The sequence below is a fragment of the Canis lupus genome, chromosome 2, assembly GCF_048164855.1.
Source record: "Canis lupus baileyi chromosome 2, mCanLup2.hap1, whole genome shotgun sequence".
Lineage (NCBI taxonomy): Eukaryota > Metazoa > Chordata > Mammalia > Carnivora > Canidae > Canis > Canis lupus.
Genome location: NC_132839.1, coordinates 49,775,655 through 49,802,585, shown reverse-complemented (window position 1 = coordinate 49,802,585; position 26,931 = coordinate 49,775,655). Strand labels below are relative to the sequence as shown.

The 26,931-nt window shown below is 41.1% G+C and overlaps 1 long non-coding RNA gene across 1 annotated transcript; it reads right to left on the bottom strand.

Moving 5' to 3' along the window:
• Positions 1–1,305: 1,305 nt before the first annotated feature.
• On the bottom strand, positions 1,306–26,931 carry LOC140610220 (uncharacterized). Its single transcript, XR_012011967.1, has 4 exons — positions 26,856–26,931; positions 25,158–25,341; positions 21,600–21,766; positions 1,306–1,427 (listed from the first exon to the last, which is right to left on the bottom strand). It is a non-coding gene; the product is annotated as an uncharacterized lncRNA (long non-coding RNA).

The window sequence follows — 26,931 nt, the reverse complement described above, 5'->3', positions numbered from 1 at the left end:
TACTACATATATCCTGTACATTAACCAGTCCTACTGCTTCTTCTTACAAAAGGTCTCTCAAACCTACCTGCTTTGTTCCATCTTCATGGACACCCCACTGGGTGAAGACATCATCTCTCCCCTGGAGATGGTTGGTTTTTCTGTATCTACTCTTGCCTTTTTCCAGTCAAATTTATCATCTTGAAAATATGAATTTGGTCGTGTCCTTCCTCAAACTTTAAATCCTTTTATCCTTCCCTCTTCTTTTAAGATGAAATATAAAATGTTTGTCAAAATCTACAGGACTCTCAACAATATGGACACTTCATTCAGTTCTGCCCTTCCCTTCGATTTCTGTGGGATGATGTTATGGAGGGGAAAACCCACAGAATTTGAAAACAAGGCTTCCCCTTTTATAAAAACTATATTGGAAGGAGACATCTTACCTGCCAAGGGTCAGGGACAACGTCTACCCAGTTCTTAACACATCAAAATGACAGGCTTTCTCTTTGATCTAGGTACAACAAGGGATCACTCCAAGATTTGCACTATAGTCCGCAAAGGAAAGGACCTTGTAATGCTCAGGTAGGGAAGAAGAAACATGGTGATACTCACTAGGGAGGGAAAGGTGACCCTTGACATAAGCCATCAAACAGCAAAAGGTTATTTATATAGGGGCTCTGAGAACATGTATTTAAAGAAAGTATTTGTCCAGTACAGCATTTAGGATCAATAAGAGATTACAGTATTTGTCCAGGAGAGTAAGGCATTTAAGCTCTATACAGGGTTCAAGATATTTGCCCACGGCAGTAAAACATTAAGGCTCTCTTTGGCTGATATTTGCAGAGAATGAGTCAAGAACATCTGTTCATCATGGAGGGGCTGATTTCCTCATCCCTAACAGCAACTTTCATGACGCGCCTCGAGGAAGAAAGTGCCCTTCCTGCTCAGTTCAATTTCACGTTACTGTCCACTCTATTTGAGAAACTCTTCTCCTTCCCTCCTCTCCTTTTCAGGGATAATTCCTGTTCTTCCTGGGGATCTCAGTTCAACATCACTTCCTCTGTGACAGTTGCCCTGTTTAACTGATCATCAGCTGTTAATTGATTAACTACTTCTTGATGAACTCTCCTAGAGCTGGCATGTTGTTCAAGTAATTAATTGAAAAAAAAATAATTAATTGACTAATTCATGCTAGCATCTAAGTTCCAGAATATGACTATCAGACTCGTCAACATTGCCCTCACTCTCAGCATGAGAACTTACACCTTTTAGAAATATTTGTTGAAAGAGTAAATTAATTCTTTGTGTCGTTTAATATTCATTTACAAAAAGGTAATTCCCTTGACACAAGGATGTTGTTGAAATTGTCATATCTCTCTTTGTATCTCCTCAAACCTGATTTACTTGGCCCACAGTAAATCTTCAATCAATGCTCTGATACATACCTAAATAGATAAATAAAAAGGGAGACAAATACATAATAGTTTCTTTTACCACACTGTTATGAGATACAGCAACAATCTTAAATTTTTGGTTGCAGGATCCTTTCATTTTAAAATTTATTTAGGACCTCAAAGAGCTGCTTATCTAATATGCACAACACAGACACATTTACATATATACTAACATATTTAAATATATACTTTATATATATCTATCAACTATAAATATAAATAAATAACTATAAATCTAAATATAAACTATAAATATATATGGTGGCGGAAGCTGATTCTTATCAACTAAGAATTAAAACTGGAAAACTTTTTAAAATATCAACTTAATAATTTACTAAAAAAACAAATGCATTACAAGTTAATAAAAATACCACACTTTTATGAAAAATACTGTATTTCCAAACCCAAAACATATTTAGTCAGAAAAATGGCATTGTTTTGCATTAAAAAAAAATCTCTAATGTCTAGTTTAAAGAAGACAACAGAATTCTCATATCTGCAATCTGCTGCAATATGTTGGTTTCTTTGAAGTATATGAAGAAAATATGGCACCATACAACTGTAGTTGGGAGAGATTTTAATAGTCTTTTTCAGTAATTGTGCATATTTGTCTTTACTACTACATCAACTCTCAGCAAGTTGCAATTTCTTAAATATTAGTTGCAATATAGAATTTGAAACATTATTAATGAACATTTTTCATATACTATTACATTAAAATCTATCAGTTTAATTTGTACTTTGAATAGATATTCAACTTATTATGTCTTTGTAACATGGCGCAGAAACCATTTAGAAAATATTAATTCACTGAGTTATGCTGATCCTCTAAGTGTCATATTTCATTATACCATATGTAAAATTACATAACATCACCACAAATCACATCAAAAAAGTCATTATTGGAAAGTTGTCAAGCTCACGATGGCAAATACAAATTTTCCAAAAGTCTGATTTTCACTTGAAACCTTAAATTTTATTTTTGGCAACAAAAATTCAGTTATTGTACTTAACATGATGGCTTCACTTGATATATTTTTAGAAAAATGTTTTCTAAATGCCCAAGTACAAGCAACCAGAATTTATTTGTCATTTTTCAAGTAAAACTGGCTTTTTATTTTTTTAAAAAAGTAGCAACTTTAGCTCTTAACATTGACAATTATATAAGTGCTTTCCCTCTAGGAAAGCATCATGCTCCATATGTAGCAGAAGTATTTTATGTGTGCTTGCCTTTTTACCATGCCATACTTGAGGGGGAAATTCAAGAGCTGGCTCTCAAAAGTGGCATCTATTGGCAATCAATATTTCATCTTGGAGTTCAGCCCTCAGCCCCTGTTGACTCTGATGCAAAGTTATGCTTTCCAATACCTCCATCTTTGTAACAATTCAATTGAATCCTGCATCTACAAATTATACCTCAGAACCTAGCTGATAGTTTTATCATTATCCCTATAGGTATGCCTTGTTGTTCACAAGGGGTACTTAAGCAAGAGATGTCAGTTAGGAAAGAACAAAACAAAACCAACTCAAATTCTAGGTCCTCTTGTGGGTGGCTGGGGCAACTCTTTTTATATTCATCAAGAGCACATGGAGGTAGGAAAAAGAAAGCTGAACAACCACCTCCGGGGTGTGTCTGGGGATTGGAGAGGATGATGCCGGTACAGGAGAGGAAGTAATCAGAGAGCAAGAATCTAGAAAGGAGGCTTGAAGATAGAACTGAGACTGGGCGATCATTTTCTTCTGCATTAAATAATGATAAGGGTTTCCAAAAACACTTACCTCATTGATGTAGTGATTTAGCCAAGAAGCGCAAAACCACTGTCATTAGGGAACAAGTAAATGGTTCAGGAAATTAATAATAGAGCAACCACCAGGAGCCACAGAGCCCCCACTATCCCCAGAAAAGCAGAGTTTCTCCTCCTCCATTGGCTGCCCTTTTCACTGTCAACAAGTGTTTGAAAACACTCTTGAGCATTTTAGGATTAGGATTTAGGGGATACTTAGCCTTGAGATATATTTTAGAAATTTGATGTTTCCTGTATATTTTCCCTGTTAATTAAATCTCCATTAAAAGTAACTTCAAAGGGATAAACCATGAGAAGAAGGAATGTCTTAGTCTTACCTAATGAAAGATGCTGCTCAAGTGTAGATTCCCCCAAGAACTGCATTTCTATGATTTTCTTTGTTTTACCAAGCTACAGTAGAGTTCAATGCATCTCTATATCCTTGGACAAGTTACTTAACCTCTCTGACCCTCTGTTTCCTCTTTTGTAAAATAAGAATAATAATAGTACTTATTTACAAAGACAGACATGAGGGTTAATAAGATATTGCACATGCATTATTTAGCATTGCTTGGGACATACTAATATATAATAAACAGTGGCAGGGTGATGGTGGTGGCAGTGGCTGTGGCAGAAATGGTGGTGTTGGTAGTAATGACTCTGATGGTAGTGAAGATCTTGCTGGTGACAGGGGGTTAAGAACAGTAGGTGGGGTGGCAGCAGTGGCAGCAGTAGTGATGGCAATAATTGTTATGGTGATGATGGAGATGATGATGGTGGTGGTAGTGGCAGTCCTGGAGGTGGAAGTGGTGGAGATTATGGTAGAAGTGATGGGGGTGGTGGTGGAGGAGGTGGAGCTGATGGAGTTGGAAGTGGAGGCGTTGATAGAGGTGATGGGGGTGGAGGTAGTGGTGGAGTTGGAGTGATGGTGGGAAAGGTGGAGGTGATGATAATGGCAAGATGGAGGAGGCAATGGTGGTGGTAGAGGTGATGGTGGATGTGGAGGTGAAGGTAATCGTGGTGGTAGAGGTGGAAGTGACAATGATACAGATGATGTTGGTGGAGATGATGATGGAGGTGGTGGTAGAAGTGATGGAGCTGATGATGGGGAAAGATGGCAGTGATGGTTGTGGAAGTGATGGAAGTGAAGCAAAGTTGGAGATGATGGTAGCGGAGGTGGCATGATGGTGGAGGTGGTGGTAAAGATGATGGAAGTGATGGTGGGGAAAATGACAGTGGTAGAGGTGGTGGGTGCTGGATGCACTGTGTTTAATTATTAAAGCTAGGGTGGTTACTTCTGAGGAAATACAACTCTAACTAGTTTGGTGATCAGAGTTGACCAGGTCTCTGCAAAAGCATTCTAATATGTGAGAAGTATGGAAAACCATCTCTTCATGTAGGACTTCATTAGTTTTCTAGCTCTGCACCTGATATTATGTCATCCAGTCATGACACTCCCTATAGCTGCAGAATGTTGGGAAGAGGGACTATAATCATGAAGATGAAACCCATATATTGGATCAACTTAACTTGATAGAGGGTTAAAAGATCAATTTAAGTATTTTTCCTTCTGTCCCTTCAAACTCAACTTTTTCTCCCATTCCTGGATGAAATCTCAGACAGGATTTTCTGTTTTTAAATTGTTCTTTAGGGCTGCCTGGGTTGCACAGTGGATGAAGTGTCCGAATCTTGTTTTCAGCTCAGGTCGAGATCTCAGGGTCCTGGGATCAAGTCCTATACCAGGCTCCATGCTAGACAGGGGTCTGCTTGAGATTCTCTGTCTCCCTCTCTCTCAGTCCCTCCCCCAACCTCAAATAAATAAAAAAAAATTTCTTTTAACATGCATTTATTTATTTGTTTGGGAGGGGGAGGGGCAGAAGGAGAGGGACAAGCAGACTTCCCACCGAGTACAGAGCCCCATGCTCTATCAGATCAGGACCTGAACCAAAATCAAGAGTCAAATGTTCAACTGAATGGACCACCCAGGTGCCACATAAATTGTTTTCTGAGATAATAAATAATCCCTTTGTTTTGACAACAAAATGTAGGGTCCAATGTAGATATTACCTATTGTTAGTGGAGTAAAGTACAGTGATCAAAGCATTGTAAGTTCCTCACCCAATGCAAGCTTATTTCAGGCTGGATGCCTGGTCTCTGCTGTTCCAAGCAGGGCCAAGAGGGTGAGCAGATTAGAAGAAAGGGAAGCATCTTCCACACTGATCAGTTTCATCTGAGTTGATCCCTCTGGATAGAAGGTGGTTGGTACATGTTTGCTAGGTTTTGCCCTCACAGGCACTTTTGCAGGGTACTCACCATGCTTACCACACACACACACACACACACACACACCATGTGCATGCACACATGTGGAGCATAGAACCCTTGACTACCCCGTCTAAGAAGCCCTCCTGCACCATTCCCTACCTCCTCCCTTAAGCGTGGAAGTGCCTGCAGGGCTGCGGCTTGCAGAACTGGTTTGCCAATCTCTCAGCAAGCCCTGCTAAGGATGTGGGGGTACTTGGCACCTATTGTGCTGTTCTAAGGCTTTATGACCTGCTGAAAGCCTCAGAGTGACATTTTAACATGCTCCCACGATAGGGTTGAAGTGCTGGCAAATAAGAACTGAACAAAAAAAAATTATGAACATATTGGTCAAGGAAAACAAACACAAAGAGATAGACCATAATAATGAGAAAATACCCTGCATTTGCTGAGCAAAGCTTTTACATGTATTGTTACATAATTTTCAAAGAGTAGGCAATAGATATGGGGATTGCAGTAATATCCTAACATTTGGATAACATGGCTGAGTTTACAAAGAGCTTTCTCACATCCTGTCTCATTGGGTTCTCATAAAGGCACCTGCGACGTTGGTGCTGTTCGTCACATTCTACAGAGGAAGAGTCAGGGTCAGAAACAGCAAAGGGAGTTAATCTCACAGGCTAACCTACATTAACTGAGCCTTGCTGCCTAGGGCAGTGCTATCAAAGTACAGTCCAAGTGCAAGAAGTGGAAAATAAGCATTCAGGCACTCGTACAGCAATTTAATGTTGCCAGAACACCTTAGTGTGTGATCAGTGGACTTGATTCACTGGGCAGGGTATGGACCACACCATGGATTGCAAACTCGTGTGGTGAGTCTACTGTGGCATGTGCTGTGTACTAGTCGTGGGTAGTAGGACTGCATTCCAGTCTGCTGTGAGTGGGAAATTAAAGAGAGAAAAAACGGGCTCTTCACAATGGATGATTTGAAAAAATCGTGCCCTGTGCAGAGCAGTGTGCTCAGAAGCATCCAGAGCCCAGGCAATAGTGCTGTGGTTGATTAATGATGTCTGCCATGAGCACGGAGGTGAGAGGCAGTCAGCATACCACACTATACCCTCTCTGCTAGGTCACGGGGTCCTAGAAAAGTAGAACACGCCTAGATCTTGAAAAGAGACATATTTGCGGTAAAGGAAGCTAAACAGGATACTGATAAACCAAATTACAGAAACACCTATTTTCAAAATGTTTTCCAAATTTCAAAGACATTTCACATATACTATCTCATTGATACTTGGAATGATCTGGATAAGAAGACAAAGAAAGGAGCATTACTCCTCTATTGCAGGGAGTAAGTCCATGAACCAGAATTTCTAAGTTCTTGCCCATAATCACAGAGCTGGTCAGTATGGGGGGTGCGGAGCAGGGGGGACTGGAATCCGAGACCCCAGCATGTCTGTGGTCACCACCTCAGACTGCCACCTTGCACATGTGATGGTGAAATAAAGTGATATACATGAAAGCTCTGAGTAAAATGAAAATGTCATACGATAGCAGTTTTGGTACAGAAAAGTTGAGATAGTTTCATGGATGACATTCCAAAATGACTTTTAGATTGGAATCACGGAAAACAGGCCTTCATGGTAATAAAAAGCAATTGCCACATTCAAACAAACGTCTTGGCTGGACAGAAACTTTGGTCTAAGCTCGGGATGACAATTTCTCCCTTCATTTGGTATCTCAGGCCTTGTGGCAGGTATGATCATTTGCCTAATACTGAAAATAGGTTAGTGAAACTTTCCTTCCATCTGACAAACATCTATTGATTATTTGCTGTGTGTCAGAGACTGTACTAGGTACTGGAGTCACAGGCAAGAACAGAAATGAAAGATGCATGGGCAAATGTTTGCAATTTGCTATCTCACGTGTAATAATAATAAATATGTAGGAGATTCAGAATTGCTTTCGAGGAAGGAGTGATTCATTCTACGGATGGAGGGGGTAAGGAAAACAGGAAAGGAAAAGGATTCACAAAAGAGATGACCCGGCTGGGGGCATATTTTGAAGGGTGAATAAGCAGACAACCCAAGAAAGGGCGTTCAGACAAAGGAACAGCATGGCAAAGGCACAGAGGCTTTCAAACTCCATGATGGGGTCGGAGAAATAGACACTTTTATGCATTGTGTGTGTATATGTGTGCTGATTGTGGTAAAACATATACAAAATATATACAACATAACACTTTTCATTTAAAGTGTACAGTTCTGGATGTCTGCTTGGCTCAGTAGTTGAGAGTCTGCCATCAGCTCAGGGCATGATCCCGGAGTCCTAGAACGAGTCCCACATCAGGCTCCCCCCACCGGGGAGCCTGCTTCTCCCTCTGACTATGTCTCTGCTTCTCTCTCTGTGTCTCTCATGAATAAATAAATAAAATTTAAAAAGTAAAGTGTACATATAGTTCAGTGGCATTAAGTACATTCACAGTGTTGGGCAGCCATACCATGTAGCTTCTAAGAGAAACTCACCTACTGTAAACACTTGGCCTTACTGAAACTAGCCCAACACTTAACCTGACAAAGACTTAGTTTCTTCTTTGATAATGTAAGGTTACAGACAGAACCTGCCTCACTGGGTTGCTGTGAAGGCTCACCGTGTAGAGTGGTTACAACAGTATTGGCACAAGGTAAATGCTTCCTGTTTTATTGTTGTTGGTGATGATTGGTGGTGGTGGTGGTGGTGGTGGTGGTGGTGGTGATCTCCACTTGACTTGGCCCCTCACACTCCAATGCCACACCCTGGCTTCTTGGACCAAATATGGAATGAATGTGGGATCATTTGATTATGATATGACGTCATGGAGCACAGAGTATTTAGTGAAACCACTGACGACTGTTGTGCTTGGTATCTCCCTCAGGGGTAGGAAGATCTACCCCTTGGTATCTCTTGGTAGGGAACTGCTGGCTGGAGGCTGTGGATGTATTCTCCCAGAAACCACACCACCCTGCCAACCACTTCTGCAAATCCAGCCCGTCCTCATTGTTCACAGATTCCAATTTGTCAATTCACCCACCTGCTAAAATGTATTTGTAACTCCGAGTCAGTAGTCATGGCACTGTCATGGTCATTTGCAGACACAGACAGAGCGGCAAAAAATTCGAGTTGCCAATGTGCACATTCCCAGCTGGGTTCAAACAAGGTACCACTCTGCCTTCTTGCTTCAGCTCTCATTCTGTAAACAAGTGCCCTTATCATGGTCTACTTAGTGTCATGTTTTTCACATTTCTGTGCTTTTGGTTGGTGATGTCGCTGTTTACAATGGCCTTCAGGCATAGTGCTGAAGCGCTGTCCCATGGTCCTAAGTGCAAGAAGGCTGCAATGTGCCCCACGGAGAAAATAGGTGTGTGAATAAGCTCTGCTCAGGCATGAGTTTTTGCTGTTGGTCGTGAGCTCCGTGTTGATGAGTCAACAACATCTACTATAAATAAGGTGTCTTGGGACACCTGGGTGGCTCAGTTGGCTAAGTGTCTGCCTTTGGCTCAGGTCATGATCCCAGGGTCCTGGGATCCAGCCCCACATCAAGTTCCCTGCTCAGTGAGGAGCCTACTTCTCCCTCTCCCTCTGCTATTCCCCCTGCTTCTGTTCTCTCTGCCAAATAAATAAAAATCCTTAAAATAAATAAATAAAGTGCCCTTACACAGAAACATATCTAAAACAAGCTTATGGATGGATGAAAATGTGATCAGAGGTTGGCAAAAACCTAACCCTGCACTTCCCCCAGAAACAATGTTTCTGAATTTGCTATTTTGATGTTTGTGGTGATTTTTACACATCTAGGTACCTCGAATAACAGGAATTGGCTGCACAAGGAAGAAAATGACCCAGGGAGGCCCACAGTGTGTAACCAAATTGGTGGGGAGAAGAGTACAAGGACAATAAAAACTCCTCTGGGGGAGGCCACATCCTGGTGGAGGGGGGAAGGCCTTCTGCTCTTGTGTTTGGTGACTCAAGCAAGACAGGAGATATTCCCACAGGGGTTTGGGCATAAGATGTCTCCATAACTGGTAAAAAAAAAAAAATAAATAAGAAAAGGTCTCTGAGAATGGACTTTTGGGTTTTGGGTTTGGGGTTGTGGCACACAAACTTGCCCTTTCAGAAAGCTGCCTATGTAGACTCAAAATGGCTTCATTCCAATTTCCCCTTCCCCTGGAACTATGGTGTACCTTCTGGGAAATGATTCTACTTCTTTCCTGACCAGACCATCCCATGTCTCTCCTTCTAGATAGTACTCAGAGAGATACGAAAATGTCCCAAAGATGACTGCTTTGTATCTGTTGTGGCAGATGAGGACATCCACCTCTGGGACTGTACTAAGCCCTGCCCAGATCTTCTCATCAAAGATGAAACCCTGCATTTGCACAGTTAAAAACAGTTCGTCTTGCTCCTGTGGGTCATGTTTAGAGCTGAGTAGGAGGCATCTGGTATCATGGTGACATTCTGAAGGTGATGCCAGGAGCTGAAATACTGGCAGAGGTGATGCTGAGAGAACCGAGGACAGACACCTTGTTGCTTATCATCTGTCTGCAAAGCCACTGTGCAGAGGTGACGTGGAGGTGATGATATCTACCTGGTGCATTGGAGGAGAGAGCCTTGTACCACTCTGGGCAGTACTTCCCCAAAGGGTCACCTGCCCTTCCTCTCTCCTTCCCTCATCTCTTTCCTTCCTTCTCCTTCCCTCCCAGCTCCTTCCTCCCTGTCATATGTTCATCTGGATCATGCTCTTTCAAAGTAATCAATATCATGCCCTTGCTACTTGGTGAATGGAACTTAGAGATAGACGTCTTGGGTCTGAGCCTTTCGTTGTCACCCACTTATTACATACACAGCTTGGTCATCAAATATTGCCTGTCTACTCAGTTCCAGGCACCATTCTGGGCTTTCAGGTTCATTTAGGAAATAAGCAGAATGGGCAGCTATCCTCATGAAGCTCAGATTCTAGCAGGCATGGAAAGACAATACATGGTAAAGGTCGTAATCATGTAAGTTAGAAAATGATAAATGCTAGGGGAGAGAAAACATGGAGCAGGATTAAGAGGATGCACACAGCAGTATGAGGGAAGACTACAAGTGGTTAACCTCTCCACGACTCTGCACACTCACAGGTAAATGGGGGTGACATCCCCTACCTCTCCTTCCCAGGATGCAGTGAGACAATACAGGTGAAAGGAACATATACATCATAAACCATTAGATGAACATTTACTTTTTGAAGAAGAATCTGCTCATCTGCATGGTCCAAAGTTTAACATAAACTCCTCATTTGGACATGAAAATGAGGGAAATGAGGGAAATTCACATGTGTTGAGTGCCTACCTTGGGCCATTTACTGTGTCAGCTCTCTTCTCTAGAGAGCTCCTCTTGTTTCCACACTGAGCATCATTATCCCAGTTTTGTGACTGAGGAGTGAAGTAACTTGCCCAAGGTCAGGGCACAGAACTGGGGGAAATCCAGAACTGGGCTGAGGATCCATTTCCGTCTTTCTGAGCCTCTTTCCCCAGGGGATCTAAAGCGTTAACCCTGCTAGATGACCTCTAAAATTCCTCCAATTCCAAGAGTGCTCCGTGTCTCAGTGATTACTCTTCTGGGTGAGGATAATTGGATGACCCAGAGAAAAACACATCTCTGAAAGGAAATGTGTCCCTTAGTTTCTAACAGGAAGGTCATTTCTCAGCAATCCTGGCAGCATAGACCTCGGGGGAAGCTGCCATCAGCAGGCTGGCAGGGGAAGGTTAGATGGGGGGCTACAGAAGCTTGGCTCAAGGGGCTTCCTCCACCTTGTGGTGTCCTGGACCCAAGAAGAAAATAAAAGCATGAGGGATTTTGCTGGTGCTTCCAAGCCTCCTATTAACAAAATAAGAAGGATGGGCCACAGCTGAAGAAGCAGCTTCTAACAGGGAGGTAATTATGAGAAGAGAGAAAGCTTCTTCCTTTAAAGACAGAGTACTGCCTCTGTTGAAAGTACAAAGTGGCTTAGGAGAGGAAAAAAAAAAAATATATATATATATAATGTATCTGTGTGTGTGTGTATATATATATATATATATAATTTCAAGTTCCAAGCTTGTGCACAGAAAGAATTAACAGGCATCTTAAATACTGCTCACCAAAAAGTTGATCAGGAAAAAAAATGTTTTTTTCATGCCATTTTTCCTAGTGTTTGAGGTTTTCAGATATTAAATCACTTAATATTATAGATAACATAGTGTTTTTTGGCTGTTATCTCGTGTCCGATCCCTGCCAGGTTATGAATAAAGATAGTCTGATTTACATATTTATTAGCTACATTTTACAAGAAAATAGCAGCCCTGTGTCTCCCATGGTCCATAATCTGCATTGACTGGCAAGGACATTTAAAATAAGCCCCTGTCACAAATTCTCATTTTATACTGGTCACAGTGATAGCTGCACATAAAATTATAATAGGGAGACACTCCCAAGTCTGTTCTGAATATCAATTTTAAGTGCAATGAGGTCATCTGGTGTGTCTGTGACCCTTCTAATTAGATAAGGGAGTTACTGATACCCCTGAATTCCCACCTTGGGAACACTGTGGCCTGGGTCAGCTCACAGGACAAAAGTGCAGATTATGACATGCTCTGTTTGGAAGTGGTGACATCAGTGCCCTTTGCAGAAAGTTCTCTCACCTAGAGAAGGCATTAAATGAAGCACCCTGTGTCTGGGGTCCTAACATCCACAATAATAGTTTGTCTAAAACCATTAGAGCCACTTGGATACCACTACCGACTTCCTGTTATTCTCCTGAGAGTATGGACTCCTTCAACCAGAAAGCACTGACCACAATTAGTCTCTTAGTCCAATTTCCTTTATCTTGTAGAAAAATACGTGTATATAAAATTTTAATAAGGATTTCTCTTCTCAGACATAAGAGGACCTGCCAAGTAGAAATGATTTGGCAAGAAAGTATAGGCATTCTGATTGAAGAGGAGTCTGTGAAGATAGAGCTGAGCTGGTCCCCTAAGACCTCGTATCTTTTTTATTTCCTACAGCAGAGATGCTCACCCATGTTGGAAGCGGGGAACACCCTGCAGGTGGGCACCAGAGAATAAAATTATGGATGAATCCACATTTTCATTTTCTGAATACACCTTTGGGTTTCATAAAATTTGGAACAACTGACATCATCAAGTGATGATTCAATATGATGTTAGGGGCATCTTCTGTGTTGGACTCACATTACTATGGAAAAGGAAATCTCTTTAACATGCTACTGCTTAATTGTTAATCCAACCTCTTGCCTATTTCCTGGTCATGGGAAGGACTATAAAACAACATGGACATTTTGCACAGAGGCATTTATTGTCTCTTTCCTCAAGAACCTGGAAAAAATTTTTTACCCATTCCAAAGGCAGGCATCTTCTGAGAAGTCATACCAAACGTAATTTGCATCTTTATCAAAGGAGAGCAACCCAAGGCTGCTTTAGAGATTTGCTGGCCACTAGCAGGTCCTGTTTCTGGGCCATCAGTCTTCTCTTAGTGGCTTTTTTGAAAGATTCACTCATTTACCCAGAGATTTAGTCCCATAAATGCAAAGAAATGATGAGATATATAATGTACATCTAAGGATCGCTGGTTGATGTTCCAGGGGGAGGATGCTGATAGGCAGGAAAGTGTCTTCCTTCAGACAAGTATCAAGTTTTAATTTGCTTCAACTATCTTGAAACTGGAATCTTCCAAACTGAGTTTGATTGTCTAAGGTCAGAGACTTCCCACAGACATGTGGCTCTTGTAAAGCATGAGATGAATCCTTATCTAATCTTTCCCAGGCCTTCTGTGAGCTGGCACACCATTTGGACAACCTGGCTTTCTCCTTGAGTAGTTTAAGGAGAAACGTTGGCAACTCCTCACAACAAGAACAAAGCTTTCTCTCCAATGCTTAACCTACCAATCAGAATCAAGACACTTTTCAGGAGGGACTTGTCCTCTACTTGACCCACAGGGATTTCCCTGAGATGTTCCATTATAGCCTTAGAGGGATCCAAGGAGTGGAGACCAAGCAACAACTAAAGGGATGCTGCAGGAGAAGATAAAGGTGGGTTGAGGATGAGAAAGACAGCCCTGAGAAAAACAGGAGTGTTCCACTGCCTTGGTCTCCCACCCCCCTCTCATCCTCACCTACAAGAAGGATTTTCTCGGGATCCCTGGGTGGCGCAGTGGTTTAGCTCCTGCCTTTGGCCTAGGGCGTGATCCTGGAGACCCAGGATCAAATCCCACGTCGGGCTCCCGGTGCATGGAGCCTGCTTCTCCCTCTGCCTATGTCTCTGCCTCTCTCTCTCTCTCTGTGTGACTATCATAAATAAAAAAAAATAATAAATTAAAAAAAATTTTAAAAAAAAGAAGGATTTTCTCAATGCCAGTCCTCTCCATTAGCCCCTCAACAATGCCATTAAAAAGGAAATTTGGAAATTATACATACATATGTGTGTGAGAGAGAAAGAATGAATAAAGAAGTGAAGGTTATGAAAAAGACAAAAGATAACAAACATTAGTGAGGATGTGAAAAAAAGGAGAACCCTTCTGACTGTTGGTGAGATGTAAATTGTTCAGCCACTATGGAAAACAGTATGGAGATCCCTCAAAATATTAAAAGTAGAACTGCCATATGACCCAGAATACTACTTCTGAATATTTATCCAAAAGAAATGAAAAGAGTACCTAAAAGGGATTTCTGCACTCCCATGTTTATCACAGCATTATTCACAATGGCTAAGATATGGAAACAAGCTAAATATCCAACAGCAGATGAGTAAAGAAAAGTAGCATATATATACAATGGAATACCATTCAGCCTTAAAATTTTTTAAAAAGAAAAAAGGAAATCCTGCCATTTGCAACAACATGGGTGAAACTGGAGGATATTATGCTAAATGAGATAAGCCAGACACCAAAAGACAAATGCTGGGTGATCTTACTTATGTGAGGAATCTATAATAGTCAAACTGCTAGAAGCAGAGAGTGAGAAAGGTGGTTACCAGAGGCTTGGGGAATAATGCTCTGGGAAGATTCTGGCCAAAGGGAACAAAATTTCAGTTATACAAGACGAATGAGTTCTGGAGATCTGATGTACAGCATGGTTACTATAGTTAAGAATACTGTATTGTATATTTGAAATTTGCTGAGGTGGTAGATCTTAGGTGTTCTCACGGAGGGAAGGAAGGAAGGAAGGAAGGAATAAAAAGGCAATGTGGCACCTGGGTGGCTCAGTTGGTTAAGTGTCTTAGATCATGATCCTGGAGTTCCTGGAGTCTTGGGATGAAGCCCCATGTCCTACTCCCTGCTCAGTGGGAAGTCAGTTTCTCTCTATGCCCCTCTCCCCACTCATGCTCTCTCACTCATAGATGAATACATAAAATCTTAAAAGAAAGAAAGAAAGAAAGAAAGAAAGAAAGAAAGAAAGAAAGAAAGAAAGAAAGAAAGAAAACTATGTGAAGCAATAGATACGTTAATTAGCCTGATTATAGTGATTATTTTACAATGTATATATATATCAAAATATCACATTGTATACCTTACATAGGTACAATTTTTATTTGTCCATTATACCTCAATAAAGCTGGAAAAAAATGAAAGTAACAAATTTTGGAGTACTTATTGAATTGCTATACCAGGCTCCCTTGAACTGACTTGCCCCTCTTCAGTGATAAGACCCACACTCAATGTTGTGGGTAGCTCACCTGCAGCTAACAAAAGCCAGATTTTTCAGGAATAAGGAAATTCCAGAATGACTGAAAATGTCTTGGCTGAAAGCTCTGTAGATCAACCAAACAGAAGAGAAGAGTAATGTGTCCAAACTCTTCTCATGTAAGTTTCCTCAGCCTAAAATAAAGATACTAATAAAATCTGCCCCATCAGATCATCATGAAGATTGAATTAATTCATTCATGAAAAACCTTTTAGAATATAAGTAGTCAATAAGTGCTAGCTAGCATTCATATTATAGCAACACAATATGAAAAGATAAAAATAAGGTCCTGTGTCCAGAAACTTTCTACCCAGGGGGAAGGCAGAGGTTAAAATAAGCAGATGGAACAAATAGGACAATTCCTGTAGCAGAAATGAGTGCATCTGGGAAGACTAGAATTTTCCTACTTTTTCTAGAGAGTAAAGAAAACTCCCAGAGAGGGTGGCCCTTGAGCTAGAATATCAAGGATAAATAGTAGGAGTGTCTTCTACACAATGTAGCGTTTTTTTTTTCTCTCCAAGCCAAAGACATAGAATGCGCCAAGGTACGTGGATGCAAGACAACAGTGGAGTGGCCAGAAGTGCAAATACTTCAGATCTTGTACTCTAAGGTTGAGTCAAGTGTAAAATGAACCAGTGGTATGATTTTTTTAATTGCCAAAGATTTGAAAACTCGGGCAAGCAAGAACCAATTCACACTTCTTAACTATAGGGAAGTTGATATTATCAGGCTTCTTGTTAAAGGAAAGCATCAGATGTTTCTGCTCCTGGCTATTATTTGTTCCAGAGCAATATATTAACACTGTATATATTCTCTGGAAATTATCCTAATTAAGTAAACAATACACAAGATCTGAAACAGATCCTGAGGCAGTGTTGCCAATGTGCAATTTAAAGTTGGAAGTATGAAAAAAAATAAAGTTGGAAGTATGTTTTTATTTTAGGTATCCTGTTTCCCAGGTACTAAAAAGCATCATGACCCTCCACCAAGGCAAGATGTCATTTCCTGCTGTTACTAGTCAAGTGTTCTCCCCAAGAAACAAAACCGTAAGATACCTATATCTGTATCTGTCTTATATTCGTTTCCACCTATCTATCTATAATGGTATTTATTAAAAGGAATTGGCAAATTGGCTCACACAGTGATGGAGGTTGGTAAGTCCCAAGATCTGTATTCAGCAAGCTGGAGACCCAGGAGAGTCAGTGAGTTAGTTGCAGTCTGAGTCAGAAGGCCTGAAGATCAGGAGAATAGATGATGTTGCTCTAGCTCAAAAGCCTACAGGCTAGAGACCCAAGAAGAGCCAATGTTTCCATTCCAATCTGAAGACAGGAGAAAACCATGTGCCAGCTTGAGGACAGTCAGGCAGAGGAAATTTTCTCTTAGTCTTAGGAGGATCACCCTTTTTGTTCCATTCAGGCCCTCAACTGATTGGATGAGGCCCACCCACAACATGGAGGCAACTTTTTACCCAGTCTATCACTTCAAATGGTAATCTCATCCAGAAACACCCTCACAAAACATGCCCAGATTAATGTCTGACCAAATATCTGGGCATGCGTGGTCCGGCCATTTGACACAAAAAATTAATCATCACACTTGGTTTGATATACAGTTTGGCATTTGCATTCTATATGGTAGAGCTTTCTTTGGAAACTTTGTTATTTGCAGTGTCAAAGATAATTACTCAACCCCAAACTGGATGCATAAGACGCATAATAAGGAAAGGCTTCAGAGTTCAGAAGGTCTGATTTGCACTTCCCTAACTGCCTAAATTTCTTATAACTCGGCAGCAAAGTAAAATGTGATCAGTAAAATGTGATCGAGGATCTACAGAAGGGGTCCAAAAGATTGTAACTTGTGACAAGAAGTTCTGAGGACTCCCATAATGAGAGAGGGGGAAATACTCCGACATCAGAGGACTTGACACTGGTAAGTTTTCAAGGCAGAGTGTGGCTATTCTTTATAAAATATGTATCATTAAAATCCTGCTCCTGCACAGAGCAGACTTTTACAGCTGCCCACACACGGCAAACTAAAACAATGTTCTGGCAATCACTTCTCAGACCCAATGGATGTAAACAGGCAATCCCGTTAATTCAGAGCTGGGGTGATTTTCCTCTTGGCTTTCTTTACCAGTCTTTGCTCTGCACATCGATCACACTAATTGGTTAATGGTGAGCTTTGCACTGGGCTTCCTGCTGCTTGAAATCCCCAGGGAGTTTCATTTTAGGTAGAAAAATTTCTATCTCCCTATCCCCACACAAAACCCTTTTTCCAAAATTGGAAGAGAATCAAGATTTAATTAAGATTTTTCTCCCCTTAAAGTGTCCACTTGACCACTCCCTTGTGCACCTCACTTAATGCCTTAGGGACAAGGCTTGATTCTGGCAACACTTCTTGTGCTTTTGGCCAACTGGCAAAGCCTCAAGTCTAGAAACTGGCCCTTGATTCAGGAACCCTGTTTGGTGTCCCTACATTATGAAACTACCTGTGAAATTTGTGCCCTGGCCCCCTATGATTTATAAGAAGTATAAATATGTATATATATAATATATATATAATATATTATATAATATATATTAAATAATATAGATATATTTCAGGTTATAAATTATATTTCTCATAGGTGTTTCATCTTTGTCCACAGTTTCTGGCTCACAACTCCCAAAACCCTTGGAATTTCCTAACCCTTGGAATGTCCTTGCTCTCTCCCCAAACCCTTGTTAATGTTGATGAAAGTGACTTTTGGACACTGCCTGCCACCCCACCAAGGTAAGGCTGGTTGCCATGGTAACCAGCCCTGTGGAGGGTTGAAACTTTCATCCCACATCCCTGACCTCACAGGAGGAGAAAGGAGAGAGACTGGAGGTTGAATCAGCCAATGACCAATGGCTTAGTCAATCAAGATGATTCCAGGAAGCCTCCCTTAAAGACCTCTCCCAAAAAGCTGAGTTCAAGCTTGTGGGTTGGTAAACACATGGAGTTGCAGAGAGAATGACATTGTGGCTGGAGAGGGCATGGAAACTTCATGCCCTTTCTCCATGTTGCCCTATACAGCTCTTACATCTGGGTGTTGATTTATATCCTTCGTTATAAATAGAAAGTGGTAGACTTAAATAAAGTGGTAGACTAAATGTTTACCTGCGTTCTGTGAACCGCACCAGCAAATCAATCCAACCTAAGGAGGTCATTGGAATCCCCAACGTTTAGCCGATGTGTCAGAAGCACAGATGTTACCTGGGGCTTGCACCTGGTATGTAAAGTAGGAATGGAAGCAGACTTGCAAGGCTGAAACTTTAACCCATGGAATCTGATACTGTCTCTGGGTAGAGTGTCAGATTCGAGGTGAGACACCTTGCTGGTGTCTGCGAATCATTTGGTGTTGTATGTAGGGGCATCCTCCCCAGACCATGTCAGAATTGGATCTGGGAACCTTAAAAGACCTGCAAATTGATCAAATTCTGTATCAAATTGTTTTTAGAAGAGATAGCTCATTAACAGGGAAAAAGATTATGTTATAACATGTAAGAATAGCCTTAGGTGTTTAGATTTTTGTTTTCAAGAACAGGGAAGAGTAAGCCATCAATGGGATATTTTAGAATGTTAAGGATATCAGAATGAAGTATCAGTTGTCAGATTCCTTGAACAAAAATATCTTCAGAGTTTTTGCTTCCATATCTACTAAAGGGTTCATGTTCTTATTTCAAATTAATGAAATATTCTGGGTGAAACAATTCACTCATTCACCTACGACCATTTAGAAAAGTTATCTTTTTATATAAAAGTTATTGTATCTATTATTAATCTGAATTTGCATTGACTATGTTTTAGTGTATTAATAACTGGTGAATTCAGTTTCCGAAATTAAACTTTTTATTTGCAATAAAAAAAAAAGTAGTGACTGTTGCCTGCCTTTGAGCACTCACCATCTAAACTGGATGGACCTCTAAGCACACTACCCCTGCCAGCATGCAAATGCTAGTTTTTTATTTTCAGGCTGGTGTTTCCAAACCAGCATCTTTGGGGTTTATGAAGAGGCTCCTTCTCCAAGGCAGCTCTGCTTCTCTCTGTTTTACACATAGGGCTGCTGAGGAAGACTGTTGAACCGAAGTGTCCATTATAACAAAAGTTTCTAGGCAATTATTTAGAAATCTTTCCCTTACTTTTCATGGAATTTATTGGAATCAGTTACTTGATTTTATGTATTAATAGACTAGACTAGACTACAATAATAATCCAACCACAGACGCTCTGTGGCTTACCACAACAATGGCTATTGCTTACACATACCAACTTATGTGACCCACACAGGTAGGCAGAGAGTTCTGCTCCACCAGATACTGAGGCACCCGGTTTGACTCATACTCTAACATCTCAATCCAAGTCTTCCATGTCACTGGAGCAGGGCAAGAGAGACTGAACGTCATGCTCTAGCCATTCAAAATCTACAACCTGGAAGGATAAATACTACTTTCACTGTGACCATTGGCCAGAATGGTCACATGGCCCCATCCAACTGAAAGGAGCTAAAAAGTACAGAATTCCCAGTGCTCAGATCTAGAGAAGAATGGGATATCTGGCAATGTCTATCAGAGCTTCTCTCTTTTTCCTTTCATCTCAGACTTCAGACTTTCAACTCCCTTCCAGCCTTTTTCTGATTTTACGACGTCTTGGACCTTTTTCTGGAATTCTGGTCATCAGTATCTTTGTCCTTGCTCTCTCCCAGTGAACCTCCACACAAGCCAGACACACCCACACCTACACATACACACACATACTGTGGGGAATGGGGAATGGGGTCTGATAATTAGTTGACAATGTTATTGCCAACACTGGTCTAGTCTCAGTTAGACAAGCCTGTGTGTGGTGTGGTGTGTGTGGGTGTGGGTGTGTGTGTGCCTGTGTTGGGGCAAAGGGATTAGCAGGTTCATCCCCATCCAAATGCAGAAATAGTGAATTCAACAGAAATCATGTGACAGATTTTTTTTAAATTATAATACTCTTTGCCAACAGATATAAAAAGGCAGACATGCTCATTCATTACAGGTGAGAGTGAACTTTGGTACAACATTTCTGAAGGACAATTTGGCAATACCTATCAAAAGCTTTAAAATTGTGTATATGCTTTGCTCCAGCACTTCCATTTCTAAATTTGTTCCTGGGGGTAAGCACCAAGATTTAGTTATAAAGTGGTTCGGTTTAGCATTATTGATGATAGGCTTACGACATTCTGGATGCCCAACAATAGGGAATTAAAGAAATCATTTCATATTATTGGACACTACCCAACAATTTTTTAAAAGGTTTTATTTATTTATTCATAGACACAGAGAGAGAGAGAAGCAGAGACACAGGCAGAGGGAGAAGCAGGCTCCATGCAGGGAGCCCAATGTGGGACTCGATCCCGGGTCTCCAGGATCACACCCCAGGCTGAAGGCGGCGCCAAACCGCTGCGCTACCAGGGCTGCCCACTACCCAACAATTAAAATTACATTGTGGAAATATATTTACTGACATGAAAAGCCATTCATACATTATTGTTATATGTTCCCATTTTGAAAACAACTACACACACACACACTTTGTCTTTGCATAAGGTCAACTTGGATGATTTCTTATCTTCTTTTAATTTATCTGAAGCTGCTTTCTAGCTGAAGTATTTGTGTAAAAATATGATTTTGAAAAAATTTGAAATATGAACCTGTTGGTGTTGACTCATCCGTGAAACATCTCTACTCACCCTTAAATCCCACTGGACAGATACCATAACCACTTGGCTAAAGTTCTCTGCTCTTTTATATTGTATTCACTTAGCAAACACCCTGACACTTGATAAGGTTATACTTGTGGCTTTATGCTTTCATTAATCTCATTCTTTATTATCATCAAACACTAAGGGTCAATTCTCATCCCTTTGTACACTCCTATTGCTCCAATCATGGGAACAGGGCTGGATAAAAAAGAAAAATTGTTTATATTTGTATAAACACAGAACTCATGAAAACCTACGATAGCCATGAAACTTCCATTGATAATTTGGTATGGCCAGTTATAAAGACAGAACACTATTAAACCAAATTCCTGGTAAGGGTTTGTTTATCCTAACAGCTGGAGTCTGACAATTTTAAAGGTTTTGAAAACCTTATATGTTTTTCCAACATTTATCATGGATATTTAGCTAATACTAGGCAAAATTCTATGCACACAAGCTCTTCTGTTTCAGTGTTGAAGTCCATGACTGCCCTCACAAAAATTTTCTCTTGTTAAGACTGTGCTAAGTATACCAATAACCATTATTTATGTAGCAGGTGCAAATGGAGAAAATAAGCCTATTTTATTGAATTGAAAACAAATGCTCACCTTTCCTTCAGATCAGCCTTTATTCGTATGACTTGTGCTATTCGGGCTCCTGTTTCATTTGGTTAACAGTATTGCACTTCTGCGTGTTGGGGCAATTTGTCCTCCACCATGTCAGAATCAATGAGCATTCTTTCTTGGTCTAAGAGTGCTAAGTGAGAGGCACTGCACTGGAAGAAAGGAAAATATGACTGTGCTAAGAATTTTTCAGGACTTTCCAAAGTACTTCTCACTAATTCTACCCTTTGGTGGGGCTACAGTCCTAAGGAAGTCATCTGTGCAAACACACACTGAGCCCTCCCAGGCCAGGCACACACCAGTTATTCCAGGACTGCATGTCTGTGAGTGACAAATTCTCCTGCTAGGTATGTTATCACACATCATGGTGACACTGAGGAGCAATCCATCTGGATCGACTTTATACTCTGAAATATAAGGTTTCAGAATTGGATGAAGTGTACATTTATTTTTTGAGGTAGCTTGTTAGGAAGAACGAATGGCTGTAGTGAAGGTCAAAGTCAAAGATACAATGGGATGTCCAATACCTAAGTAGATAATGGGTGATGACATAAGAGGATTTGTTTCATTAGCTGGTATCTGCTAGCTCCCTCTAGGAGAGTTCTTTATTTATAGATGCATATGCCCCACCCCAGTTCAAAATATACAGTTTAGATGGGAGCAAGAGGTTAAACCCATAAGGATAAGATTACGAAACGTAATATGACTCACAGTATAAACCCAGTATCCTCTGGGCTGACCAAGGGCCCCTTTTAATATAATATTACTGTTTGTTGTATATAATCTTGGTAGAGGCATCATCAAATTTACTGTGACTTTTTTCAACAAGACGGCTAATCACTATTGAAATTAAAGGCCCTTGATTAAATCAGCAATAAATCACATTCACTTAGAGCTCCATATTGCACAGTTGGTAAGAGAGCCAACACTTGGGAGAGAGTAAGTACCACGTCAGCTATTCTGCTGTCACAGCAGTCACTGAGTCTCGTCTTATTTCATCAGCTAGAGGGACCAAAGAAGAGAAAGTACATTTCGGGCTGACAGTTATGGATGGTGATGTCTTCAACAGCTTAAATCCAACTAAAAGGCCACAGGCTCTTTCTACTCCCTCTGTGAGCTTAGGACTCAGGGGGGAGGGACAGACCCATCAGGACAGGCTTGATCTCCAGCAGTGGGAAGATGGCAGCAGAAAGTAAAGAAGTAAATTGATGTAGCAGAGAGAGACCTGGATTAGAACCAGGAGACCTAGTTTCACTGTGGGGCTTTGACAAACAACATGACCTCTCTAAGCCTTGGTTTCTTCCCCTGAGTCATAGTGGTCATTGCATACAGAATGCACGAGTTTTCCAGGGCTGCCATAATAGATAATCGCCGATGGGGCAGCTGACACACCAGAATTTTATTTTCTCTCAGCTCTCAAGGCTAGAGTCCAAACTCAAGAGTTGGTTTCTCCTGAGGCTTCTCTCCTTGACTTGCAGATGGCTGCCTTATCATTCCACATGTGTCCTTATATGGTCTTTCCTCAGTGTGCACCCTGGTGTCTCTCTGGGTCTTCAGATTTCCTCTTCTTATAAAGAGGGCAGCAGCAGATGGATTGGATCAGGGCCTGCTCCAATAGGCTTGTTTTAACTTCATTACCCTTTTTTTTTTTTTTTTTTTTAGAGAATGAGAGTATGTGTACACACATGCTCAAGCAGTAAGGGGAAAGGGCAAGGGAGAAGAAGAGAGAGAGACAGAATCTTAACTAGGGTCCACACCCAGTGTGAGTCGAATGTGGGGCTCCATCTTATGACCTTGAGATCATGATCTGAGATGAAATCAAGAGTCAGATGCTCAACCAACTGAGCCACCCAGATACCCCTTCATCACCTCTTTAGAGGCCCTATCTCCAAATAGAGTCATATTCAGAGAAATAAGGAGTTAGGGCTTCAACATATGCATCTGGGGGAGAGGGCAGGAACACAATGTAGTTCATAGCCAGAGCAAATGCAAGTATGAAATGAGATAATAGATTTTCAAGTACATGATAGATTGCAAGGTGCTATATGATATAATGCATTATCACTTGGAAGGAAATGTCAGAACATGTGGCCTCAGACCTCCACCAGGAGCAAGGGCTCATGAAAACCACATTCAAGATTTCTTGTTGTGAGGTAGTTGAAGAAGGTGGTGGGGGGAATGGGAGTAAAGACACATAAATATTTTAAAAAAAATTTTGGCCACTGGGCATCCATTTCCTTCATAACTATACCTTGATTTCCTTTGGTAATTGACCCCTCAGCCCCATACACTGGGTGCTATGAAAGGGCCCTGAATTCCTACCACAGAAGCTGAGAGATCCCTGCAAAGACCTTCTGCTAGACTCTTCTTTACTCGAACTCTATTCATCCAAGATCACAGAGCATGCACTTTGGTGGGCTGATTGGTTACACTCTCCTAGAGCTGTGTTTCCTATCAAAGTGATGTGAGGACTGGGTTTGAGTTAAAAATTGCTGGGTTTCCTTCCTCTTATCCGAAAAGCTCTGATAGTCCCAGTCTCATGATGTCCTGATCCCAAGTCTGGTTTTCTGACCTTATTGCTGGTTCTTAATGTTTCCTAATTCCTTTCCCAGAAGTCTCTTCTGTTCAAAGTCCTAAGGGTTTATATTCTGCTTGCAAAGAATCATCTCTGGTAAAGAAGAGTGGAAGGATGGACAGAGGGAAGTTTGCAAGAGGAGGAGGAAAGATGGCAGAAAAGGAGGGTGGACAATCGAAAGGAAAGAGGTGAAAAAAGGCAGAAGAAAGGGGCAGATGGAAAAGAGGGAAAGGGGGAAAGGTCATGAGGCACAGCTACTCACATCTTCCTTGAGTGAAATCAGTTCCATGCCTAGAGAAGAAAATATGGCTTCCCCCTCATGTTTCACATACAGAGCTACCACTCAGAAGATCCTTCTCTTCACAGAAACTAGTGCTGCTCTGGTCTACCCAGGTCACTTAACATCAAAAGGTTTCACCTCCTCAGGCAGCCTATGGTTCTGAAGCCTTTTATAAAGCTGAAATTTGCTCCCGGCAATCTATACTCTCCGGAGCAACTCAAAACAGGTCTTCTGACAGACTTGCTAATATTTTAGAACCGGTAGAGAGAGACAAGATAGAGATACCACAGAGAGAAGCTATCCTCAGCGAGGTCACTATACCCCAGATGCTGGTTCCCAGCTTTGTAAGTCCAGAGACCCAATTTAGCCAGGAGACCTGAAATGGACTACTCAATTCAAACACATTCACTATGTGATTCATGGGTAGAACAGGAGCCCAATTTCTCAATTCAAAAGCAATAGGATAGAATTACCTCTAGATCCCAACTTGACCCCTGTAGTCTTAACTGCGTGATTTTGTGCAAGTTCATTAACTTCACTGAGCCTAAATAATATCCAGTTTGGTACATAAGTTGCATTAGGTATTACCTGAAAAGCACCTTGTTGCATTTTGGGGACCCAGGACACATCACTTGTTTTCTCTCACATTCTGTACCAGACTCCTCTCCTGAAATCTTCAGATGCTCACCTGTTTGTATTCCAGCTACTGCAACAGTAGCCAGCTCTGCATGAGCTCTGAGTAACTCCATGAAGAAACAACCTGGAAGTGTCTTCCTCCTGCCTATACCTGCACCTCTTTAACATGGCTCTTCCTGCTGACTCCGAGGTGTGGGAGGCTGCAGAATGCTTCTTGGCACCCATCTGTGCACAGCCTTGAAGAGTGGAGAGATTACCACCACAGAGTGAGTCTTTGACCAAGGAGAGACAGATTCAGAATAAATTCTTCCCTCTTTCTCCCCTCTATGGTCCTGAGACCATTTATAAGGTTTTTCAGAGGACCTTCATCCATGGGCCTCTCAGAGTTTGGTAACCAGTGTCACTTGGCCATGGTTGACCCAGTAAGTTATCTTGTATTGGCTTTGCCTCCTTCTCTTCCTTATTCCCTGAGACCCTCACTCCCTGCCTAGTAAATAACACAAAAGTCTTTTCCTCAAACCCTGGCTAAGGTGAACTCTGACTCCCTTTCCCTTTCTGATCACCAAAATACCTCCAATGGTCTGTCCATTATCTGTATCAGGCAACTTTCATGGTACCCAAGAGGTCAAATTATTAGCAGTCTGTTGCTATTGGAATATCCACACAGTGCAATATTATGTAGCCCCAAAGAGGAAGGAAATGCTAGCATATGCTCCAGCCTGGGTGAACCTTGAGGACTTTATGCTAAGTAAATAAGCCAGTCAAAGGACTACAAAAAGCTCTACTTATATGAGTTCCTGAGAATAGTCAAATTCATAGAAATAGAAAGTAGAATGATGGTTACCAGGCACTCAGGGGATGGATAAATAGGGAGTTATTTTTAATGGGTACAAAGTTTCATTTTTACAATTTGAAGTGGTCTGGAGATTGCTTGCACAACAATCTGAATTTGCTTTGTAAGAGTCCATTGGGGCCACCCCTGCTATAATTTGTAAACCATACTTTAATATAGTTTCAAGCATTATGCTAGACTTAGTCTGTATTAATTAGACTATAAATATATCACGTAAACTATGACTTAGATCTTGAAAGCCCCTCATTATAGATCGGAGTGTGTCTTCCACCCCAAATTCATGTTGAAGAATTAACCCCTAGGAACTCAGAATGTGGCTCACTGCAGATGTAACAGTTAAGATGTCATTAGGGTGGGTCCTAATCCAATATGAACAATGCCTCTAGAAAAGGAGGAATTTGGAAACACGTACACATACAGGGAAATCCCATGTGAAGGTGAAGGCAGAGATTCTACAAGGCAAAAATGCCAAAGATTATCAACAAACCAAAGAGACAAGCCTAAGAGAAAGCCATGTAACAGATTCTTCTTTATAGCCTCCAGAAGGAACTAACCCTACTGGTACCTGACTTCAGACTTCTGGCCTCCAAAACTGTGAGACAAGACATTTCTGTTGTTCAAGCCACCCAGCTTCTGGCACTTTGTCAGAGCTGCCCCTGTGACAGAAAACTAATCCATGCCCCTCCAAGGTCTTTCTACAAGTTAGGTCCCCCTGCTCCCATCTTGTGCAATTTTTCTTTCTTTTTTATACCCAGGGACAAAACTTCATGTATATTTTATATGATTTTGGTTCAGAATATATGCCATTAAAATCACTGTGACTCTTGATTCTGTTATACTAGACTGCATTTGTTCCCCTTCCAGCTTTATATTCTCTGCAAACTGAACATCCAGTACCTCTAGGGTAAGGACTGTGTCCTCCTTCTCCTGGGATTCAGAGTGTGGCTCAATGGAACTTAGAACAACACTGGCC